The sequence below is a fragment of the Erinaceus europaeus genome, chromosome X, assembly GCF_950295315.1.
Source record: "Erinaceus europaeus chromosome X, mEriEur2.1, whole genome shotgun sequence".
Taxonomy (NCBI): Eukaryota; Metazoa; Chordata; class Mammalia; order Eulipotyphla; family Erinaceidae; genus Erinaceus; species Erinaceus europaeus.
The window spans coordinates 96,422,839-96,435,480 of record NC_080185.1 but is presented as its reverse complement, the minus strand read 5'-3'; positions in this window follow the sequence as shown (position 1 = coordinate 96,435,480).

The following is a 12,642-nucleotide window of genomic DNA, read 5'->3' as shown; positions in this document are numbered from 1 at the left end:
GTGCAGGCACTGAGCCCAGCAATAACCCTGGAGGGAAAATTAATTAATTAATTAAAACGTTTTTCTTTTTTTTAGATTTTTAAAAATATTTATTCTCTTTTGTTGCCCTTGTTTTATTGTTGTTGTCGTTGTTGGATAGGACAGAGAGAAATGAAGAGAGGAGGGGAAGACAGAGAGGGAGAGAGAAAGACACCTGCAGACCTGCTTCACTGCCTGTGAAGTGACTCCCTGGCAGATGGGGAGCCAGGGGCTCTAACCCAGATTCTTGCTCCGGTTCTTGCACTTTGTGCCTCGTGTGCTTAACCCACTGCGCTACCCCCCGACTCCCAAATAAGAACAGTTTTAAATGCTATTAAGGTACCAGTGAACTGGTGATAGACTCCCTATAGTCACGCAAGCTTGTGTTCCATTATGACCAAGGGGCAAAATTAGTGACTGTAATTAGTGTGCTGTTTGGTGAAATGAAGATTCTGCACTATTCAAAGCAGTATCCCCAACGTATGATCTACTGTGTTCATATTTTCATCATACTACCTCAGGTGGTCTCGTGATGCTCAGGACATTAGGAGGACATTAAGCCTAAGCGAAACTGCAACACACTGATTTAGTACTGTAAAATTGGAACAGCGATTAGATAATTTAGAACATTGAGGGCATTCTGCCTTCACTTCTGTTCAGGGCAACAGGGCACCAAGCTGCTAGCTAAACTTTCTGGGCTAGTATACAGTAGAGCCCACATAAGTAGAATAAAACTATGTGGCTGGGCAAAGAACAGCAAGTACTACCAGTAAGTTGTATTCAGACAATTTCCAGAGTTGACACAGCACCAAAGATAGTTAAGATTCTACCAGCCTTGACCCCAGAAATGTTAGATTTACCTGTGTTGCTAATTTCACCTCAAAAGAAAGACTCCCTTGAACCCACCCTAAAAAGTCTAAAAGGGGACACTTGAAGGGATCGAGCTGACGTACAATTATCGATGGTCTACCAGAATAAAATTCAACAGTATTTAAAGTAAGAAGGTAAACTCTCTAGGGCTTAATCATATAAAAATCATAATACCCGATGTCCAACCTAGCATGGAAAAAAAGTAGTTACTAGAAACAGACACCGGGGGGCCAGGTGGTGGTGCACCTGGTTGAGTACACATGTTATAATGCACAAGGATCCAGGTTCACAAGTTCACAAGTGGTGAAGCAGGGCTGCAGGTGTCTCTCTCTGTCTCTCTCCCTCTTTATCTCCCCTTCCTCTCCATTTCTGGCTGTCTCTATCCAATAAAAATAAATATAATTTAAAAAAAAAAGAAATAGACACCAGGGGTTATGCGATGGTGAATTTGACAGAAAAGGATTAACATCTATTATAAATATCAATGATAGTATGTCTTAATAACAACTATTAATACATATTCTCAAATATTAAAGCAAAAATATGCTGTGTAGGAAAAGAAAAGATGAACTGAGTAAAGATAGAAATGTGAAAAAGAGCCGAATAAAAATTCTATATATGGAAAAATAATAAAAAGAATTGACAGCTTCACTGGATGGGAATAACAACAGACTTAACACCACAGGGAAGAAAACAAACAAATAAGCAAATAGAATAGAGAACTTGGCACAGCAACAGTAACTATCTGAAATAAAGCACCGAGAGAAAAATGACTAAGAAATAATACACAGTCTGAATGGTCTATAGGAAAATATAAAAGAATTTAACAGAGATAGGAGTCCCAGAAGAGGAGAAAGAAGAGGAACACAGAAATATTTGAAGAAGTAACAGTAATAAATTTTCCAAAATAACAATTTCAAGTCCTATAAATCTCAGTAAGTGAATGGATAAACCAGGGTCCACCCAGACAATGGACTGTTAATTGATATGAAAAAAATATATATGAGTTATCAAGCCATAAAGAGACATGGTAGGATCTTTAAAAAGAAGACTTATGTCTTTATTTACTGGGTTGTCCAAAAAGTAATGACGTGTTTTTCTATGTCTTTCTAAGCAAAAATGCATCATGACTTTTCCAATAAGCCAGTATATTTTTTAATCTTTTATTAGTGATTTAATAATGATTAACAGGATTGTAAGATAACAGGGGTACAATTCCGCACAGTTCCTAGAGAGAGTTCCATGTCCCATCCAGAGTTCCATGTCCCATCCCTTCCATTGGAAGCTTCCCTAGAGAACCAAAGCATCACTTTAGGACATGTGATGACAGGGACCAAAATTCAGAACCTCATGTATTTCATTTTATTTTATTAACTTTAACTAGAGTACTGCTCAGCTCTGGCTTTTGGTGGTACCAGGGATTGAACCTGGGACCTGAAAACCTCAGATATGAAAGCTTTTTCCATAACCATTATGCTATCTCCATGCCATCAGGACCTCAATGCTTTTTAAGTTTAAAGCTCTAGCCACCATACCACTTCCCAGGCTGCTGGGAAACACAGACACGGTAAAAAGATCATTGGTGGGGTGGAGGAGATAGCATAATGGTTTTGCAGAAGACTTTCATACCTGAAGCTTCCATGTCCCAGGTTCAATCTCCTGCACCACCATAAGCCAGAGCTGAGCAGTGCTCTGATGAAAAATGAAGGAGGGGGAGTCAGGCATGGGGTGCTGATGCATGCACTCTGCCTAGTTGGATACCTTCCGACACCTGATTTCATTTTAAACTTAAAACCACTCTTAACAAAATCATAAAAGGGGACCGGTTGGGGTGAACCCGGTTAAGAGCACATAGTATGAAGCTCAAGAACCTGCTCAGCTCAAGGATCCCGCTCCTCACATGCAGCGGTCTGCTTCACCAGAGGTGTCAGCTCTGGCCTATGGTGGTAAGGGGGATTGAACCTGGGACTTTAGAGCCTCAGGCATGAGATCATTTTTGCATAACCATTATGCTATCTACCCATGCCCCACACCCTCTTCCTATCTCCCTCTCCTCTCTCAATTTCTCTCTGTCCTACCCAATAAAATGCACAAAGAAAAAAAAAAAAAGACCTCCAGAAGGGGTGGGTTCCTAGTGCAGACACTGAACCCCAGCAGTTAACCCTGGAGGTTAAAAAAACAATAGAGGAGTCGGGCGGTAGCGTAGGGGTTAAGGCACACGTGGCACAAAGTGCAAGGAAGGATTCTGGTTCGAGCCCCCGGCTCCCCACCTGAAGGGGAATTCCTTCATATGTGGTAAAGCAGGTCTGCAGGTGTCTATCTTTCTCTCCCCCCTCTGTCTTCCCTTACTCTCTCCATTTCTCTCTGTCCTATCCAAGAACAATGACATCAATAACAACAACAATAATAACAACAACAACAATAATATATATATATAAAACAATAAGGGGCCAGGTGGCACACCTGGTTAAGCGCACACATTACAGTGCACAAGGACCCAGGTTTAAGCCCCTGGTCTCCACCTGCAAGGGGAAAGCTTCATGAATGGTAAAGTTGCAGGTGTCTCTCTGTCTCTGTCCCCCCTCCCCTCTGTTTCTCTCTGTCTCTATCCAATAATAAATAAAATAATAAAATCCTTTTTAAAAACTAAGTAAAATTAAATACAACCTTGGAACCCCATCTTTCCTCCTAGCCCCCTATCTCCTCCACCTTATCGCTTTCTCACTCTGCTGCAGCCATCTTGGTTTTGGACTTTATTTTTTATTAAGATTTTATTTATTTATTAATGAGAAAGATAGGAGAGAGAGAAAGAACCAGACATCACTGTGGTACATGGGCTGCCAGGGGTCTAACTCAGGACCTCATGCTTGAGAGTCCATTGTTTTATCCACTGCACCACCTCCCAGACCACTTATTTCTTATTTCTTGCTCTTGTTGGCTTGTTTTCATTTTAATGAGCTTTGTTGATGGAATGAAAGTAAATTGATGTCTTCAACTTAAAAATAAAGAAATAAAGTCAGATCGCGAAATAGTTCACTTGGATAGAGCACTGCTTTGCCATATCTGAGACCCGGGTTGGAGCCCAGCCCCTACTGTATTGAAGGGAGCAATGATGCTGTGGTGTATCTCCCTCTCCCTCTCTCTTAAAAATAAAATAAAGTCTTTTTTTTTTTTTTGCCTCCAGGGTTATTGCTGGGGCTAAGTGCCTACACTATTAACCCACTGCTCCTGGAGGCCATTTTTTTCCCGTTTTGTTGTCCTTGTTGTTACCCTTGTTGCTGTCATTATTACTGTTGTCATTGCTGTTGTTGTTGGATAGGACAGAGAGAAATCTAGAGGAGGGGAGACAGAGAGGGGGAGAGAAAGACAGACACCTGCAGACCTGCTTCAGCGTCCGTGAAGTGACCCCCCCCCAGCAGGTGGGGAGCCAGGGGCTTGATCCTTAACAAATCTTTGTGCTTCATGCCATGTGCGCTTAACCGCTGCCACCCGACACCCATAAAGTCTTTTAAAGATAAGATCATATAAACCTAGAGATGTAAATAGCACATTAAAAGCTAGCGATATATAGCTCAACGTGTTAGAGCAGAGAATTTGTGTGCCTGTTGCCCCAGAAGTCCAAGTTTCAATCTCCAGAATCATCATAAACCAGAGTTGAGTGGTAGTCTGGCCTCTACTCTCTCCCCCTCCCATAAAAACAAATAAATCTGCAGCCTAGGAAGTAGCTCAACTGGTAGAATGCAAAACTTTCATGCCTCAGGCTCCTGATTCCACTTCCAGCACTGAATGTGACAGACTGGTCCTATGGTTTCTCGCAGGTAAAACTGTTGTTCTGTATCTCATATGAAATAATAGTAACAACACAATGAATCCCAAACATGATAAACATAAACAAAACCATCTGAAGACATACAAATGAGGGCTGGGAAACAGCATTGTAGTTCTGCAAATGGCTTTCAAGCCTGAGGTGCTGAGGCCCTAGGGTCAATCATCTGCACCCCGAGGCGGACTGTAGCACATCGGGTTAAGCGCACATGAAAAAGTGATCCAGTTGTTAGAAAATACAAATCCCATGGTGGTGCACCGAGTTACTTCAGCTCCCCACCTTCACAAGAGGTAAAGCAGCTCTGCAGGTGTCTGCTTCACCACTTCTGAAGTATCCCCCCGGAGGTGGGGGGGGGAGGGGACATGGCTGGAATCCAGATCCTTGTGCTGGTCCTTGTGCTTAGTACTATGAGTCCTTAACCAGGAGCGCCACAGCCAAGCCCAACCCTAAAATTATTTTTATTTATTTTTTATTTTATTATTATTATTTTTTTTTACCAGAGCACAACTCAGCTCTGGCTTATCGTGGTTCGGGGGATTGAACCTGGGACTTCGGAGCCTCAGACATGAGAGTCTCTTTGCATAACCATTATTATCTAATCCCCACCTAAAAGTCATTTTTTTAATTCTTTTACAACATAATTTTCTGATGACTCCCAGATGAACATTTTCATTCAAATAAAGAGGCAGGGAGAGACACCACAATACTACAGCTTCCTCTGTGCCATCATGACACTCCCATATAGTTCCAGGGTTTGAACTCAGGCCGTGAACATGGCAAAGTACACAGCCTACCTGGTGTACTCACCAGCCCCACAACATAATTGTTTCAAGTAAACACGATGTACTGTGGGGCTTATAACATACGTATAAATTAAAATAAGATCATGTCGGAAAGTAGCATCATAGTTATGCAAACAGATTCTAATGCCTGAGGCAGGTTCCAAGGTCCCATGTTCAATCCCCTACACCATTATAAACCACAGCTGAGCAGTGCTCTGGTTTAAAAAAAAAAAAAAAAAAAGGTCAGGAGGAGAAAGAAGACAGGAAAAAAGGGAGCAAAGATTGAAAGATTGAAAAAAAAAAAAGCAAAGAGCTACTGTGTCATTCAAAACTAGTCACATTAATATATGAAATGTATTTTTAACTTTTTTCTAAACTTTTAAATTTAGATGGTCTAAATGCTCAAGTTAAAAGGCAGAAACTGTCGGGGCCGGGTAAGCAGCGCACATACTGCAAAGCGGGAGAATCCCCATCCCCTTTCAAGTCACCAGGGCTCCCCACCTGCAGGGGGGTCGCTTCTCAAGCGGTGAAGCAGGTCTGCAGGTGTCTATCTTTCTCTCCCCCCCCCCCCCCCGCCGTCTTCCCCTCCTCTCAATTTCTCTGTGCTATCCAACAACAGCAGCAGCAACAACAATGCCAAAAAAGGTGGCTGCCAGGAGCAGTGGTGGATTCGTAGTGCAAGCATATATATGCTATTTATAAGAAGCAAAAAAAACCCCTAAAAAACGAATGTGAACAAAACATAAAAATTAAAAAGCCGGGGCCTGGGCGGTAGCACAGCAGGTTAAGCGCACGGCACGTGGCACAAAGCACAAGGACCGCATAAGGATCCCAGTTAGAACTCCCAGCTCCCCACCTACACGGGGGGGGGGGGGGTGGGGGGGGGTGGGGGGGGTGTGTGTGTCCGCTTCGCAAGCGGTGAAGCAGGTCTTCAGGTGTCTTTCTGTCCTCTCTGTCTTCCCTTCTTTTCTCGATTTCTCTGTGTCCTATCCAACAACAACAGCTATAACGATGATAATAACAACCACAACAAGGGCAACAAAATGGGGAAAAATAACCTCCAGGAGCAGTGGATTCATAGTGCTGGCGCCGAGCCCCAGTGATAACCCTGGAAGCAAATAAAATAAAATAAATAAAATAAAATAAGTTTAAAAAATTATAAAGCCGAGGCCAGGCCTAGTAGAGCACAGGTGTTACAGTGCACAAGGACTTGGATTCAAGCCCTGATCTCAACCTGCAGGGGTAAAGATTCATGAGTGGCAAAACAGTGCTGAAGATCTCTTTCTCCCTGTCTCCCTTTCTCTCTCCATGTATCTCTTTAAATAAAAAGACTTTTAAAAAAATTTAAAGAACCAGGAGTCAGGCGGTAGCACAGCGGGTTAAGCGCAGGTGGCGCAAACCACAAGGACCCGTGTAAGAATCCCAGTTGGAGCCCCCTGCTCCCCACCTGCAGGGGAGTCCCTTCACTGGTGGTGAAGCAGGTCTGCAAGTATCTGTCTTTCTCTCCCTCTGTCTTCCCCTCTTCTCCATTTTTCTCTGTCCTATCCAACAACGACGACAATAATAACTACAAAAAAAAGGGAATAAATAAATATTTTAAAAAATTTAAAGAAAAAAAAATTAAAGAACCTTTAACTATTATAAAGCCAAAATTATACATGGGGATTTCAATATGATCCTCATAGTAACTGATAGAAAAGCAGACAGAAAATCAATAGCAGGGGCCAGGTGATGGCGCATCTGGTTGAGGGCTCATGTTACAGTGCTCAAGGACCCATTTTCGAGCTCCAGGTCCCCACCTGCAAGGGGAAGGCTTTGCAAGTGGTGAGGAAGTGCTGCAGGTGCCCATCTTTCTCTCCCTGTCTCTGTCTCCCCTTACCCTCTCGATTTCTGGCTGTCTCTATCTAATAAAGATAATAAAATAATTTTAAAAAAAGAAAATCAGTAGCAGTAAAGAACAGTTAAATAACACAATCATTCAAATTGACTTAATTGACATTAAAAAATATTCCACATGGGAGTGGGGCGGTAGCACAGCGAGTTAAGCGCAGGTGGCGCAAAGTACAAGGACCAGCTGAAGGATTCCGTTTCAAGCCCCTGGCTCCCCACCTGCAGGGGAGTCGCTTCACAGGTGGTGAAGTAGGTCTGCAGGTGTCTGTCTTTCTCTCCCCTCTGTCTTCCCCTCTTCTTTCCATTTCTCTCTGTCCTATCCAACAACGATGACAACAATAATAACTACAACAATGAAACAACAAGGGCAACAATAGATAATAAATAAATGTTTTAAAAATACTCCACATAACTACAGAATCCACATTCTTTTTAAATGCACTTGAAGTATTCATCAAAATAGACCATATGCTAGGCCATGAAAGAATTCTTAAAAATTGTAGTCACACAGAGCATTCTCCTTAACCACAATGGAATGAAATTATAAACCAGTAATACAGAGAGATCTGGAAAATGTCCAAATATTTGGAAATTAAACAACAGACTTCTAAATACTCCATGAGTCACAGAAGAAATCACACAGGAATTGATAAAAAAAAAAAAAATTAATATTTATTCCCTGTGGTTGCCCTTGTTTTTTTTACTGTTGTAGTTATTATTGTTGTTGTTATTGATGTTGTCATTGTTGGACAGGACAGAGAGAGAAATGTAGAGAGGAGGGGAAGACAGAGAGGGGGAGAGAAAGATAGACACCTGAAGACTTGCTTCACCCCTTGTGAAGCGACTTGCCTGCAGGCGAAGAGCTGGGGGCTCAAACCGGGATCCTTAAGTCAGTCCTGTGCTCGTTGCGCTACCGCCCGACTCCCCGATAAAATGTTTTAATGGGATGAAAATGAAAATATAGAAGGGGTAGGTAGCATAATGGTTATGCAGAGAGACTCTCATGCCTGAGGCTCCGACAATGAAAATATAACATATTAGAATTTGTGAGATTCAACTAAAGTAATTCATAAGCCTTAGAGAAAAAAAAATGTTTAACTTTACTGATATTGGAGAATACAAAAAAAAATGTCTAAAGTCAAAGAAATAGGAAAAGAAAAATATATTAGACCTTCTAGGAGGGAAAACAAAAGATGGGGACAAAGATCAATAAATTGGAAAATTGACAAGAAAGAAAATACATGAAACCAAAAGCTAATTCTTTGAAAATGTCAATAAATATATGTAACTATACTAATCAAGAAGAGAGAAAAGACACAAATTATCTATCAAGAAAAAAGAGGGTAATGGGTAAATTCCTTGAAAAATACAAATTATGAAAATGACCTCGAGGAGGAATAGAAAGGTAAAGCCTCCTATCAATAACAAAAGTTGAATTCACAGAAACAACCATTCCAGAAAGAAAACTCCAGGACCAGATGGCTCCAGATGGCTTCACGGAATTCTACCAAACACATACGGAAGATATAATATTAATCCCACTAAAACCTTTCAGAAAACAGAAGAGAAAAAGAACACTGCCCAACACATTTTATGAGGTTACCATTATCCTAATCTCTAAACATCAACAAACATAGCAAGAAAATAAAACTACAGACTAGCATGCCTTATAAACATAGAGAAATTCTTTTGATTATTACTAGTATTATATTAGTGATTTAATAATGGTTTACAAGATCATAGGATTGTAAGGATATAATTCCACACCACACCCACCATCACAGTTCTGTGTCGCCACCCCCATCTCCACCCTCAGATAACCTCCACAGTTCTCCCAAAGTCTTAGAGACAGTTTGACTATTTTTTCTTTTTTTTTAAATTTTATTTATTTATTTATTTATATTTTTAAATTACAGAATTACATGTCGATAGGGGTTTGAATTCACACCGTTCCCACCACCAGAGTTCTGAATCTTCACTCTCCGCACTGCAATCCACCACAGTTCCCCTAAAGTTGTAGACATGGGCCGGCCATCTTCTCTACAACTATCTGTCCACATTTATACAGAGTTACCCCTTCTTTTCCTGCTTCAATCCTCGCTTTCTCTCTAAACCACTCATGACATCAAAGCTACCTCCATACGTCCCTCTCCTTTTCCTTCTCTTTCTCTCTCTCTGTCTGGGTGCTGATGGAGCTGGGGTGCAGAGTCCCCTTATCTTCATCCTATCACTTCTCCCCGGCTGGGAGTATGGATCAAGGTTATTTATGGAGAGCAGAAGGTAGGAGTTCTGGCTTCTGTAGCTGCTTCTCCGCTAAGCATGGGCGTTGACAGGTTGATCCATACCCCCAGCCTATTTCTGTCTTTCCCTAGTGGTCCAGAACACTGGAGATGTGAGGGTCCAGGACACACTGGTGAGGTCATATGCCCAGAGAAGTCGGGATGGAGTCATGGTAGCATCTGCAGCCTGGTGTCTGGAAGGTGGCATGACCTAAGTTGAGACAAGATAGTTAATGAACAGGAACCAGAAAGTAGGATCAGAGCAGATGAGATTAGGGATTTTAGGGTAGAAGAAAGGTAGGGAAACCATTTTAAGCATGTTCCTGGGGGCATACAACTATAATAGTTTTGCTTGAGTTTGGTAAGTAACTTGCGGTTGGATGAGAATATTGTCTGAGAGAATGGTGTCAGATTTGAAAAGTTGTGAGTTGACTTCTCAGGCTGGTAACTCAGGTTACAGTCCACAGTAGGATTTCAGTAGCAGCATAGTACGGGATGGGAGCACCAGTAGCGATTTGGTTAAAGTTGACAGGGTAGGTATGGCGGTGAGGAATCATAGAAGAGGAATTTCAAGAATTATGGGCATATCCTAGAGGTACCAGGACTAGGAGAAATGCAGGTCTTAAAGAGGATGCAAGGGGTTTCTTATAGTCTTAGAGAAAGTGAAAATATCAATAATTAATTCTTATAGCCAGGTTAGTTGGGGGGCTAAGTATCTGTATTATTATACTTAACTTCACTATGATCTGAATGCTTCTAGTGGTATCCGAACCTCCTTGTATTTTAAATACTTACAAGGTCAATAGGTCTTGACCTGTCTGGCCTAAAGCTGTAGTTGATTTAAATGTTTGCAGAGCTTTATTTTCGGATACATCTTTAGAGATCCATAAACAATCCCCTTATCAGAGTATTATCATTTTGTAAATCTAAGATAAATATTAGCAAGAGCTAGTATTTGTGCTTAGGGCTATAGTCTAGGCAGTTGGGGAACTTGAGGTATTAAATCTCTCCACCCCTCCCTCATGTCGCATTGCTGTTGATAGGACTAAATAGTGATAAGACTAGAGTTTCACATCTTCCCCGCCACTGAAAGTCTCTGCCCTCCCCCCTTCCCCTTAGGTAAACACAATAGTTTTCCCATTTTAAATATGGGTTGTGTTGTGTCTGGTTGTTTATTTTATGTATGTGTGTTCAGTTCTCTAAATTCCACATATGAGTGAGACCATCCTGTAATTTTCCTTTACCTCCTTGCTTATTTCACTAAGCATAATGTTCTCAGGTTTCATCCATTTTATCCCAAAGGATGTAAAATCATCTTTTTTTATTGCTGAGTAATATTGCATTGAGTATATGTCCCATAACTTTTTCAACCAGTCATCTGTGTAGGGACATTTTGGTTGCTTCCAAAGTTTTGCTATTGTAGATAATGTGGCTATGAACATGGGAGTGCATATATCCCTTTGAATTAGTGATATTATCTCTTTTGGATAAATGCCTAGGAGTGAGATTGCTGGGTGGTAAGGCATTTCCATCTGTATTTGCTTAAGGATTCTCCATACTGTTCTCCATAATGGTTGTACCATTTTGAATTCCCACCAGCAGTGTATTAGAGTTCCTTTCTTTCCACACCCTTTCCAACATTTATCTTCTCCTGTTCTGTTGATGAAGGTCATTCTTATAGGTATAAGGTGGTATCTCAGTGGTTTCACTTAAGTTCGCTATTTCTCTATTGATTTTTTTTGTCCAGATGTTCTGTTTCTTGCTGTGAGTGGTGTGTTGAAATCTCCAACTATTATGTTGCTATCAATGTCTTCCTTGAATTCAGTAAGTGTCTGTTTTATATATTTGGGTGCTCCTAAGTTGGGGGCATATATGTTAATGATGGTTGGATTGAACCTTGTTGGATTGAACCTTTAACCATTATGTAATGTCCTTCTCTATCTTTGATTACTTTCTTTGTCTGAAAGCCTATGTTATCAGAGAATAGGATAGCTTTCCCTGCCCTTTTTTGTGAGTTATTAGCTTGGAACACCTTCTCCAACCTCTTATATTCAGTTTCCATTTGTCTTGTCTTTGGATGTGTGTTTCCTGAAGACACATAATGGATGGATCCTGTTCTCTAATCCATTTAGCTGCTCTGAGTCTTTTGACAGGTGAATTTAAGCCAGTCACATTTAGGGTGATTGTTGATATATGTGGTTTACTTATGTCCATTCTGATTTTTGGTTTAAGTTTATTTTAAATTGTTGAGTCTTTGCCCATTTGTTTCTATCTAACCTATTGTGTGGATGAGTTTCTGTAGTGAATTCCTCACTGATTTTTCTTGTGTTCTCTGCAAATCTCTGTTTCCTGTTTTGCGGTTACCCTGTGTGTAATAACTAGCATTGTATATCTAAAAAGACTTTTTAAAGTTGATCTTGATTAACAAGCATTTGATAAGGCTTCTTTGTCTTGTAATTCCCTCCCCCATTTGCTTGTTCTTTCCTATTTTATTGTGTTTTTGTTTCTAGTCTACTGCTGTTCCCCTCGCTGAGAATGTGTGTTCCTTTGCTTCCTCCTTTCCTGTAAGACTCCATTCAATAGTTCTTGTAAGGTGGAGTTGACTGTGGCAAATGCCTTTAGTTTTTGAGTATTTGGGAATACCTTTATTTCTCCCTCATACCTGAAGGATAATTTTGCAGGATACAAAATTCCTGGCTGAAATTCCCTCTCCTTTAGTGCCTTGAATATCTCTCCTTGCCTCTAGGGTTTGTAAAGAAAAGTCTGATATTTCTCCCTTTGTATGTAACTTTTTTCCTTTCCCTAGCAGCCTGCAAAATTTTCTCCTTGTCATTGAGTTTTAATAATTTTACAATAATGTGCCTTGATGATGATCGTTTTGGATTTGTGAACCTAGTTGATCGATCTGCCTCCAAAATAGATATATTCTGAGGATTTCCTAGGTGAGGGAAATTTTCATCTAAAATTTCTCTGAAAA